Source organism: Lissotriton vulgaris, chromosome 6 (genome assembly GCF_964263255.1).
Source record: "Lissotriton vulgaris chromosome 6, aLisVul1.2, whole genome shotgun sequence".
Taxonomy (NCBI): Eukaryota; Metazoa; Chordata; class Amphibia; order Caudata; family Salamandridae; genus Lissotriton; species Lissotriton vulgaris.
This window is the reverse complement of record NC_141694.1, coordinates 1832006219-1832019691: the sequence shown is the minus strand read 5'-3', so window position 1 is coordinate 1832019691 and position 13473 is coordinate 1832006219. Positions and strand designations below refer to the sequence as shown.

The following is a 13473-nucleotide window of genomic DNA, read 5'->3' as shown; positions in this document are numbered from 1 at the left end:
GACTAGAAACCCACAATTATGAGCGTGCTAATTCGAAACTACAAATGTGTGGTTTTTGGGAACTTGCAGCCATGGATGCTAAGAAATAGCAGTGATGTGTGGTTTCTGGTGGAAAGGACTATTGAGTGCTCAGAGAATGGCAGGATCTGACATGGGAAAGTAAACCAATCAGGCGCAGAAAGGATGATGACCATTAGAGTCCTGATTCATCTGCAGGTTGAGCCCTAAGCAGGTTATACATATATCCAACCAAGCTTCCCGGCTGACTTGTCCTTGGGACAAGGACGTACGTAAACGATATACATTTTTTTGTAGAAAGTACAGTAAAGCAATATTTCACTTCCACCTCTATCTCATGTAAGATGCTCATAAGGAAGGTGGGCCCAGAAAAGTGTACTCCAATTTATGGGTGTAAAAATACTACATAGCATTGTGTGCTTAGGACTATGTACGAAAGGAAGATGGTGGATTGACTCCACCACTGAGAGCCCTGGCCCATAGCTACTGCCGCACCACAATGGCTTAGAGAAAACAAGAGACCAGTGAATGAAGGAAAATGATAAAGAAAGGCAGTGAAGAGTCCTTTTTGTCTACAGATATGAGCATTGCGCATTGACAGAGATTATTGGACTATCTGACAAATATCCAACAATTAAAACCCCTTTAAAGAAAGTGAAACACGCTGACCCCGACTTACCTGATGCTGGGTCTGATTGCAGGGACGCTACAGCGGGTTTGGTATCTTATCCTGCGGGGTTTGATCAACTCGCTGAGCTCTTCTCTCAGCTGGTTCTCACTGACACATACACAAGTCCACGCTTCATTTGGTGGAATGGCGCCACCAAAAGTAACAGCTCAGAAGGGAGGTCGAGCTGGCTCTACTACAGTGACAACCGACCCGGCAGCTCTGGCTGTTACAGGTGCTGAAACGCACTTTTCTACTACAAAGAATAACGCAGTTTGACCAATTACTTTCAGAATGAAGGTATTGCAATAAGGTAAAGCCGGTGAAGTGATTAATCCTGGCGGTTTTGTTAATTTGCCAGCGGAGGGTGAGAGATAGTGGATGCACTTGTGGAGGCATTAATCCCACGGCGGAGATACCAGTGTAGTTGCCAGCTTTGACATTGGCTTAAAGTCTTGAAAAGGCTTTGAACTTGGGAGACTTACAAACCCGAGCACTGGGGAAGGGGGAGAGAACTCTGACCCCTCATGGAAAGGTCTGTCCGATGATGCAGTAAATTCGCCACTGACGAGTGTGGTTGATGGGGCTAGTAGACCAAATGTGTGGGTGTGGTGGGATGGGGGGGTTGAAGAAAAAATCTGAGGTAGCGGTGGATATTGCAGACAGTAAATTCTCAGCCATATCAAGCCTCACCGGACAACTGCCAAGGGGGCTTGAAACAGCAATTTAACTCAGCCATGGGGACCGACTCAGTCAACAGCCAGACATTGGAAGTAGTCAGGTGGGGTGTGGCATTGGTACCGGTATGGATGGATTTGGGGGTGCAGATATTCTCGCACCCCTGCAGAAGCGTGTTATAGCCCCCCCAATCACAATCGCTGACCTTTCCAGCCGTAATACCAATGATTCTCCAAATATCACCAATGCTAACATACGCTACTATACCCAAGATAATGGGGCTTTACACTCTGAATTGACCCCTCACCGCCTGGGTGATAGAAAGGCAATGTTAAGGCTAAGACCAAAAGATATAACAAAAAAAGGGAGTTGACAGACAAGGTGATCTGCGATAATCACGAGATGCCAAGATTATTGCTGGTAAGCTAGGTACAACTAGCAGCCCTCTTAGTGAATGGGTTACGGCAAAAGGCGAAGTGAAAAATGTGATATCAAGATTCTCTGGTTCAGGCCCAGGTACAGGAAATGATTCAAAATACACATCTCACTGCACCAGTATAAATGCCAACACACACACAATACTATGCACAGGCTAGTGTTGACAACTTGGTGATTAAGCAATCTCTTGTAGATGTAAACAACAAAGTAGTGACACTTCCAGCGGACATTATAGTGCTGCAGCAGCGAGTTGCGAATACAGAAGAACATGTTAACAGGTCCATTAGAGTCTCTGAAGTACTTGAGAACCAGCTTGCCTTTCTGCTAGGGAAGATCAAGGATTTAGAGAACTGGTAGCTCCGCAATAATCTAAGGCTCTTTGCGGTGCCGGAAGGCGAAGAGGGAATTGATCCTCGAGCATTTATAGTGCAACTATTTCAGTAAGCCTTCCATGAATTTTTCTGACTGGGATTGGGACTGCCAAGTAGAGCGTGCACATAGATTACCTACAGTTTTTAACAAGCCTGTAGGTCGCTATCCCCAGCTAATCCTTATATATTTTGGGAACTTTCTTTTGAGGCAGGCAGTCTATCAAAGCTTGGCCTACTATGCCTATTCGCCTGGATTCTTTTTCTACTTTTGTCAGATCCGATTTCTGTAAAAACACCATGTACCGGCGATGGAAACTGCTCCAATTTATCGATCCATTAAAATCCGAAGGAGCAGTTTTTTTGCAGGAGCCAGCTCGTTTAAAAGCTATTAAGGATGGGCAAACACAGCTGGTATATACAGAGCATGATGCGCAGTAGGTTTTGGCCATGTGGCGACAAGGAGGTAAATAACCGCTTAAATAAGATAAGCTATTAACACCATCGGTGCAGTGCATTTTCCCGCTGTGCGCTGAAGATTCGAAAATCCCGCGGTTCATGACGAGCTCAGCTCGTCATGAGCGTACGAGCGGTGTACTTCATGACGAGCTGAGCTCGTCATCAGCGTCGAAGGGGTAAGCTTTTGATTGGGGGAGACAACTGGTACATATGAAAAGGGGTCGCTATCAAGTATCGATTCACAAGATTAGCAATGTCTAATTGTACTTTCTTCTTCTTATAGCAATTCTTATACATATCTTTCCATGTCTCTCCTGTTTTCTCAAATTCTTTATTTCTTTTCGTCTATGTTATGCACGTGTTGTGGGATAGCTCTCTGGATAGGTAGGCTCTCAAAAGGCTGTCTGGCCAGCGACAGCAATGGGGGGGGGGTGATTCTTTTCCACAGACACAGGGTGGGGGGTGGGAGTACTGGGGTGGTTTTATGCTTAGAAAAAGCAAGGGGGATATTAATGCGGAAGGTCAAAAAGCTCTTAACAAGAACCAGTTTATAGGAGTTCTTAACATAGCATTTATAAGGATTAGTTAAAGGACACTACTTGTTTTTTAGGAAAGTCAATGATGCATGGTCAAATTCTGAAATATATGGCTTTACTTAAGTGTTTATGCTGGAACGTCTCTGGTTTAAATGCTGGACGAAAGCGGCAACTTGTCCGAGAGGAAATAAATGTATAAGCTTCATTTTGTGTTTCTTTTATTTTTTTTAAGTTTAGAAGGCTTTATTGAAATTAAGTGTACAAAGTAAAAACATTAGTACATAACACAAGCAGAGACAAGAAAATTAAAGAAATGGAATCACTACAATCTGAATGTGAAATGCATGACAAAACCCAAAAGGGGAAACCTAATAAATATACTCAGGGAAAATGCCAGTTTTGAAATTTTTTAGTGAGGAATAGGAAAGAAAGAGAAAAGAAAAGAAAGGAGGGAAAAGAAGAAAAGAGATGAAGCAAAAGTAAAAGAAGCGAAAATAGATAAAGGAGGAAGTATGAAGGAGAGAAAAAGAGAGAAGAAAAAGAGAGAGAGAAAGGGGCATGCTAAGGTGCATGTTTAGAAAGAAAGTCAGTCGGAGGCATCCATAACAAATCTCTTTTGATTAGAAGAGGGGTAGTCGTAGCATGGGCACGATCAAGTCTGTAATGATAACACAATAAGTTCCACCATGCAGCATAAGAGATTTTTGAGGTATCTTTCCAGTTTGAAGTAATAATCTGCAAAGAAATAGCTATAAACAGATCTATAAATTGACGACTAATTTTGTATTTCTAACAGAAAGTGATTTCGCTTACAAGGATAGGGGATTGCTTAATCAGCTAAGATATCAAACAATAGTATGTATGTACGTTTCAAAACATCTCAATTAGAGGAACTGCTATCTTAGTCAGCAAAAGGCTTACATACAAAAAAAACATAGGGGCATATGTATAAAGCCATTTTCCGGTTCGAAAACGGTCAGATTCTCAGAATCGGCCCGTTTGAATAAACAGTAAAAAGTCTTTTGGGATGTATCACAAATTTGGATTCCTTAAATGCAATTCTGGAAGCACCCAAGTTGTGCAATTTTGCCTTTAGAAATCGCAAATTGCCACCAACTTCAAGTTGGTGGTAATTTGCGATTTCTTTGAAAAAAGCACTTTTTTGCATTTTTCAAAGTGCCATGTGGCGCACATACATTGCCCTTAGGGCATGTATGTGCGCTACATGCTTATTTCAGGGGTGCAACAGGGTGTCCTTTTGACATCCTTGAAATTGCATTTGCGAGTACCTAATGGGTACTCGTAAATTGCGAATGTCTTCCCATTCATTCCTAAGGGCCTTTAGGCCCTTAGGAATGAATGGGAAGGTATTCCTTAATTGCAAATTGCAATTTGCGATTCGCAACTAAGGAATACGTAGGAATCGCAATTAAAATTGCAAATCCTACATACATTGCTGTTTGCGAGTCCTTAATAGCGAATCGCTAAAATTGGCTATTAAGGAATTCCAAAACGCTTTCTTGACACATATGCCCTATAGGGTATTAGCAAACCATAGGGGGAGATGGGCATTCGCCCAGGCATTCGCCCAGCTAGAAATACATGGTATAAAATACATCTTAGTAAGTATTTACAGGCATACTGCTGAGGATTTTAACTCATTAATGCGAATGTTGGAGTGGCAAGGGGTCCTAATAATAATCATGTGTGACTTCAATTACGTTATGAATTACTCAATTGATTCTACCAGCTAGCGAACGGTTATAAGTATGCAGAAAGTACAGGCATCTATCCTAGAACTAGCCCGCTTGCATAAATTAAAAGATGTATGAAGAACTCTCTACCCTAATCTCCCAGGATATACATATTATTCATGTCCCCACAAGCTGAATTCTAGGATAGATATGGCTTGGACTAGCAATAATACACTTCAGTCAGGTACGATTGAGGTATCCCCAAAAATAAAGTCAGACCATAACCCTATTGTGTTCTCTTTCCGAATACAGTTGGCAAGTAAATCTAGGCGCTCCTTCTCCTTTCCACGGTACTTACTGACAAACACAGAGTATATTTTACCTATGGAGAAATTATTGGCAGAGTTTATTCAATTTAATCTTAATTCAATCACTTCTATTATTGTTTGGGATTCGATAAAGGCATGTATCAGGGGTATCACACACCAATCCATACTATAAGAGAATAAAACTAGAAATACCACGTTTTAAACCACTTGTGTAAAGCTCAGTAATTTAGAAACACGCCATGCTGCAGCTATTAGACAAAATGATCCCAGACAAATACAATTATACATAGAGCTTGTCGATGCACGGGAAGCACTTTGGTGGGATACTAAAGGAGAGGGTAGCAGCTTGTTATAAGAAAAATCGCTCTGCTCAATATGAATATGGTAAACAGGTGGGAAAAGCACTTGCATACCATTTGGCCAAACGAAAAGCCAAGAATGAACAAAGGTAGTTGAGGGTGCGAATAGCATGCTTTATACTGAACCTCATATGATACTCAAACAATTTATAGTATTCTATGAATCTCTTTATGCTCAATCCGATCCAATACATATAGAGGAGCTTTATAAGCATCTAGAGAAGGCCACGCTCCTTGCTTACAAGAAGCTACTAGCCAGTTGTCTGTGGATGTTTTACTGGAGGAAATTTTTGTGGCCCGGTCTTCATTACCCTCAGGCAAGGCATCGGGGATGATTCAATCCCTAGTGAGTTTTATAAAGTATTTAGAAATATCAGTACCATTATTAGCCAAGGTTATGCAAGAGATCAGAGATACTGAGATAGCACCATTAACCTGGGATACAACTAATATTGTTGTTTTTTTAAAGGTAGATCGGCTGAAGAATGCAGTTCTTATCACTAGATATCTCTTATTAATGCTGATGTGAAAATATACGCTAAGGGTTTGATTAATCGTCTGGCCCCTTTGATGCCAGGCTTAGTTTCAAGCCAGCAACATGGTTTTATAATAGGTTGAGGTACTACAGCACACACTAATACAGCTATAATGGCTTTTAATTATGCTAAACAATCAGGTAGTAATTTAGCCATGATACTTTTAGACATGGAAAAGGCTTTGGACCAGTCTATGGCCTACTCTTTGGAGTGACGGGCCGATTACACACATGATACAAGCTTTATAGCTATTGCCACAGGCTAAGCTGAGCTCTGCAGGTACTTAATCTACAACATTTTATATACCCACGAGGCACCAGTCAGGGTTGCTCTCTCTCCCCACTTTTATTTGCACTTTATATTGAGCCTTTTTTACGGATATTACTTGCCAACGAAGATATTCCATCCTTACGGTCGGAAATTAATGATCTGAAAGTTACTGCTTATTCGGATGATATTGCCATCTTCACAACGGCTGCTACTTTAGAAAGGATTCAGAGTGAAGCAGAACTTTTTGGTTCTTTTTCCGGGTATAAATTAAATACTTGTAAAACACAGGTGCTTTTGAATTTTAACCACATGACTGCTAAGGCAATTTTCCTCCTGCCTCCTGTGCTGGAAATTGAAATAGTCCATGGATCATGACGAGCTCAGTTCGTCATGAGCACACGACCAGTGTACTGCATGACGAGCTGAGCTCGTCATGAGCAGCGAAGGGGTTAAACCAGATAGGTCTAAAGCTGGGGTATGTTCTGAAGCGACTTACTTCAGAATTTGTGTCACATCACAGATTAAACACATACTAAGGTTGAATTATGATACTTTGCTTCAAGATGTAAGAAGTTAAGAAACTAGCATAAATTACCTACAATCATAATTGGTAGATGTAATATTATAAAGATGGCGATACTCCCTACATTTTTATATTGTTCAAATCCCTTTAGAGTTACTAATTGTTTTTTTTTAAGTTAGGTGCAATAAGTAGTTTCATTTGGGGGTATATGCGAGCATTTTGCGCTCTTAAATTTATAAATTACCTGTACAGCCAATGGGGCCTCCAGCTTCCCGATTTTAAACTATATTACTGGGCGGCTTTTATAGGCCGCTTGCACAGCCTTCTTTCTAGTGAGGGTCAAGACTTTAGCCATCAGCTACTACTAGGCAATGATTGCCGTAGGTTTCTCTATCGGACTCACTACCCAAACTACTTTAAGTGAGTTCGCTTCAAGACACTCTGAGATTTGGTTAATATTTGGTGGGAAATTCGTGCTAGATAACCCCTTCCAATATATCATGACAGGTTCCTCCTGTGGGATAATCCATTATTACCTGCGATTTTTGATGACAGTGTCTCAAAGGGGTGGGCTACGATTGGGACCGAAACACACAGACAGCTTTATGACTGTAATGGCTTTAAAACTTTTTTAATCTTACAAAATATGTTTGCATGCACACCAATACTACTATAAGTATTTACAACTTAGAGACTTCTTTACTACAGGGCGTTAAATCTGTAGCGACATAGGACATATTGACATGTTTACAAGAGACACCTTTGAAGCATGCAATCCACATCTCATACCAATACCTATGTCAGGATAGAAATTATCTATGTTTACAGTTAGCCTCAAAATGGAGCAGGGTGTTAGAAACAGAGGTTTCCACTACAGTGGTAACCGATGCACTTAAAACGCTAAAAGAGGCTGTACGTTCAATTAACTTAAAACTCCAGCAGTTCCGTACTATATGCATGCTATACTACACCCCAGAGAAAATAGCTAGCTGGGGAGCACTAGGTTGACGATATTTTAGCAATAGGATGAATTGTCCAAAATGCGGAGTGTATGCTGCAAATATTGTGCATATGTTCACTACATGTCCATTACTGTTGACATTCTGGCAGGGAATTAGACAAGTCTGTAAAGTTCGCCTTGGCTTGGATCTGGCACTTACTACACAAGAGATTATGTTGGAGAATAAGACTGACCCCAAACAAGCGCAACAAGCACTGATTGCTATTATTTTAGTTACTGCGAGGCTAGCCATTTCAAGGGCCTGGATCTCCTCGAAACGTAGTCGTTTAGCAGAATGGTGGGCTACTGTGGCAGAGATTTTTGAGAGAGAAAAGGCTTTGGCTAAAACCAGAGGGATACGATCACTGTTGAAGTTTAATGCTGTTTGGCATACAATGATCAAAAACTGATGTCATATAATGTGACTTTCTATACATGTGTATACTTATATAGTCCTTAATTACTGTTCTAGATATATCAACATGTTTTTCTGTTTTTTAACATCTATGATCTGAACTCCTATATGTGAACCCGCATTGCGATGTTGTTTGTTAATTATTTATGAACAATGTTGATCTCCCTTGCGTTAATAAAAAACATTTTTTAAGCATAGTGTGCTTAGGGGAAAGCACAGTACAGCATGAACATGCTGATGTGAACAACTTTAGGAAACTACTGGTGGGTGGCAGGCGCTTCTGACTGACCAGTAGGAAGAACCTAAATATATTTTGGGACATTTACTAAGCTTCTTCTGGACAGCCACTGGGTGTACAAAGCGTCAGACATCAAATGATTGCTCAGGGTGTGCAGATTATGAAAATATATTGCTTTGACTTACCATGGAGTCTGATTTGCCACTAAAGGCCACATCCCTAAATCACCATTTTGGCTTGGATTCCTTTTTATGACACCTGCCTGCATTATGGCCACTTTTGGGCTGTAGGCACTCTCATGCCATTAGAAACAAATACCTGCCTTATGTAGCCACAATCGGGATGAATTTTGCCATGGGCATGAGTGACAGTAACAGGAAATTTCACCTTTCTGTAAACGCTGCAAAAAATTCAGCAAACTAGCATTGCCTATTCAATTTCCCAATTGAAGCATGACAGGTCTGCCACCCATGGGGCCTTGTCTCCAAATAGATTTTTCTGTGTGAGGGAAATGGAAAATAAATTATGCCTGTTTTCCAATCATGAAAACAAACATTAAGTTTTCCAAGAAATGTCCTGGTGAACCAATCAAGAGAAGGGAAGTGTCTCCAATCATAAGATGAGACAGGGTGGACAGAATTAGGAAATGTAAAGCATCTCTACAGTCCTGGACTGGACTATTGTCATCAAACTGGCAGCACAACAGAATCAACGAGTTTCCCACAATGTGCTGACACAAACTTAACATAAATTCCTGTGGAGCTCACGATCTACGAAAACATACATATATTTGGTATTTCCACACGTGAGAACTATTTTGTTAAATATAATTTTTCACATTTTAATATTTAAATCTTTAGGGTTCAAGCAGACACTGAAGAGAAGCATGTTTCAACAAACGACACTGAGCGTGCTGTAAAACAAATACGGTAAGTAGCTGTCCATAAAAGAGGTGAACACCTACTTGCAAAGTTTTGAAAATAACTCTGGTCCAGAAGTGAGTTAAAGGATCTTTAGGGAGGGGTTTTCAACAAAATGTGCAAGTAAAGATATGTGAAAGGGGTTATATTTTTTGATTCTGGACCTCAGGTATTTGGACCTCCATCATGAGTTTCATTAACCGAGTTTCATCCATTGTAAACTATTTGTAAAAAGTAACTATTGTAAAAATAAGGCCTGCTGTTGTGAATCTAGGATAAATGTCCTGGATGCACAAGAACTGGTATGCACACATATGGGCACGCTTAACAACTAGGACTACACTGTATCTCAGGCTGGTATCTATGCATCTGTAGCCCATTGCAGACGTTGACTAAATTAATGATGGTCTCACAGGTCTTCTAATTTAATTTGGCATCCAAGAAGAAATATCCCAATGTCATGTTCACTAGACTGGGTCAACAGTACATTACTGTAAGATGTGATGCTTTATTATACTCACACTATACGAAAGAAGCTTCAAAATATTGACTCCACATTGGCTCAACATACAGAGATAATATTCCCTATGTTTGAAAACATGCACAAATACAATATTGATTTAGCCACATTTAAGCTTCTTCAAGTACTTTTGTTATTGTAATAGTTTCTTGATCCAGCTTTACTGGGATTTGGGCTTTGAACTACCTTGCTGGGTCAAGTTAATTACTCTGCAGGCCAGCACGTAGATCAAAGCTTTGCCCAGATAATAAGCACATTTTGTTTGGGGGGCAGATTATCCTTCTCCTGACAGAGGAAAGGGGGGGGGCGAAGTCTGCTTGGTCTTGTTAACCACAATCTCATTGACCAGCCTGAGATGCACTTCTCAAATTTGACATTAGGAAGACAGAAGACCTCTGCTAACAGCTACCTAAAGGGCTCCCTTTGAAATCTGGAAGAGAAAACAACTGCTTTAAAATATCAATTAAGAGCAGAGCTAAGACCCAAGTGAGAGGTCTTGCAAACCAAAACTTGATTTTGACATCTAGCAAAAATCTTATGATACTGTTCAGGTGGTGGAAAATCATGTGGGCTGCACCAGGAAGACAGATGTCTGTCAGGGGTGGTGTTTTGAAGTGACATCTCTGGATTGAACATAGATGCTACTCTTCTAGGACTTTTGACTTTTAAAGCCCTGCACAAGGGACAAACTCTGAGAAGAGGGAACCATGCAAGAAGAGATGGACATATTGTGGACTTCAGGCTTGTATTTTTTGGGACTCTATTGGACCCTGTCTCTAGGGTCAGTGGCAATGGTTTTTCACTCCCTCTAGGTGACAGTAGAGGGTAGACTGAATAGATTATAAACACATTGTACACCAGATAGGCTCACAACACAAGGATCAAAACCCACCAAAGAGAGCAAGATTGCAGGATGGATTTCAAGAATCTGAGTTCAATGTGTTAATGCAAAGTGCAAAATAATTCAAACGTTCGAAGATCCAATGGGGTATGACACGGAAAGTTTTTCAGATAGGTCTTATGGAGCGATTCAGCAATTCTCAACATCGCATGGGCCAAGACGCTAGGACAAAACCTGATATCAGCTTCCCCCGCCACTCCAGAAATCTAGCACAGGCCATGTTCAAAGATTTTGATGCATTAGAGGGGGCAACATTTGGCACATTCTTGTATGGGGACTCATTTGCTGATGGAATCCTAGGTAGTTGTCCAATATGGTGTTGTTCTAGCCATGGAGGCATCTTCCAGAATACAGATTTTTCAGTTAAGAGGCCTGCCTTCTACTCCGTTCTCTATCACTCGCCATTCTCTGGTAAAACCTTAGGAAACCAACAATAAAACCTCTCAAATGAACATCTTTATGAGCCTAGTACAAATCCCCAAGTCTTTCGGGAAAGCCACCAATTCCACTTAAGCAGTATTTACAGATTGGTCACGTAGCAGAAAATCCTGCAGAACATCCCAGACTACATCATCTAACATCACTGGCTGGAAGCACCTCTAGGAATCCAACAAGCATCACAATTCTTACCATGCTTTCACACTTTCTGGTGGCTGAAGTCTACTAAGCCCCCTCTTACCACAGCTCTAAGTGCCCAACATTCTTCATGACAAAACCAGAATAATATCCAGCAATCTCAAGTTCCAAATAGTATCTCAAGCAACACAAATTCCACCTATTCTCCCAGCAAGCCCATTCCTCCACCCACCTCAAGGATTCCAGTACTCTCAGTGGACGTACATCCTGCATTATAGCATAATTCCGGACAGAGTTTAGAATCCTTCATAGGAGCACTGTAACAGTCCATTACTCTCTCTAGTTTAGCAACGCCTCTAGCAAAAATTCTAAATGTTTAGCACCCAATCACCTCAGTGCATCCAGACTCATCTGTCGGTGGCAGACCAGCCATGTTGCCTTCACCGAACATTGCCCCTTTCCGGACTCCAGAGCATCCCTTAAACCTTACCAGAAATGTTAACCCTCAACAACATCCGCGCCTTCAAGAGAAGAAAATTACAGGGAACTCCGTCAGGGAGTTTCATCACTCACTTCCTCCCTCCCAACATTCCTGAATTTACATAAAACTTAGGGCAACAACATATCTTGTGCCCTGTTTGTGGAGAAGTGTGGCTCACCGGTTAGAGGCGGCAGACCCAGAAGCAGAGGTCGGCCTGGGACCAGGGTTCAATTCCCGACGCGGCAGGTTACGGAACCAATGTCAGCGGGCTCGATAAATCTCGCCTCGGTGCCACTCTAACCATGGGTCCCACGCTGCAACTCTGGGCAATAGCTTGCTTAATCTCCACAACGGCCCCCTCGCTGACGGGGATGCCTGGCTTCACCTTGGGGATACCCAATAGGGACCATCTCACAGGGAAAGCCAGGACGGGTTCCCCAGCGGTACACAGCACCAGGAAACCCCAGGGTGAACGTGCGCTCAACAAATTCATACTAACATAACATAACATAACAGTATCTCTCAGGTATCCTGTCACTCTATCCTCCATGTTAGTGGAAACATCACCCATCCATGTTACCCTTATCAGATGCCCCCTTCCCTCTGAACACTACTTGTGGATACAAACATCTCGTGCTCACAGGAGCTGTGCACCACATCTGTAATGCCATCAGGGCTACAAGGTCACCACCTCCTTGACAGCAGTACCTTCAAGAGACACACTCATATATGGTGCCTAGCTGTCATGTTGGCAACAAACCTGAGTGTATTAAGAGATGCCACTTTAAGCTGCTCACGCACATCTACAAAACCCTCCACAACACAGGCCCAGACTACCTGAACAACCGCCCAACCTTCCACCACCCCACCAGACACTTGCAGTCAGCCGCACTGGCCCTTGCCACCGCATCCTTCAGATGCTCTTTCTCCTATCTCACACCCAAAGCCTGGAACGACCTCCCCACCTCAGAACATCGACCTCCCCACCTCAGAACATCTACCACCCCCCCCCCCCTAGCCGATTTCAGAAGTAGACTCAAAACCTGGAGAAACGTGGAGAAGTGTGGCGCACTGGTTAGAGGAGGCAGACCCTGATGCAGAGGTCAGACCCGGGACCAGGGTTCAATTCCCGACGCGGCAGGGTCTTGAGCTCAAAATGTCCACGGACTCGATAATTCTCGCCTCGGTGCCTACTCGAATCATGGGTTCACACTCTGCAACTCTGGGCAATAGCTTGCTTAATCTCCACAACGGCCCCCCGCGATGGGATGCCTGGTCTTCACCTTGGGGATGCCCAGTAGGGGTTATCTCGCAGGGAAAGCCAGGACGGGTTCCCAAAGAAAGTGCTAAGAGACCTGTCGGTGATTTGGCGCTATATAAATCGAAATTAACATAACATAACATAACCTGTCTGTCCAGTAGCTCAACCACACGCAAGCGCCTGGATACCCTTCAGGGTTAGTATGGTCTACAAATCTCTGATTGATTGTTTAAAAACAGCAATCCTCACTGACCACTAGCTGTGGCTCTTGGAGCTTCCCATTCTT

At 42.2% G+C, this 13473-nt stretch overlaps 1 protein-coding gene across 2 annotated transcripts in view; it reads right to left on the bottom strand.

Annotated features, from left to right (window-relative positions):
- ASXL2 (ASXL transcriptional regulator 2) overlaps nucleotides 1-13473 on the bottom strand; it is a 400829-nt gene that overhangs the window by 386429 nt on the left and 927 nt on the right. The window lies entirely within an intron of this gene.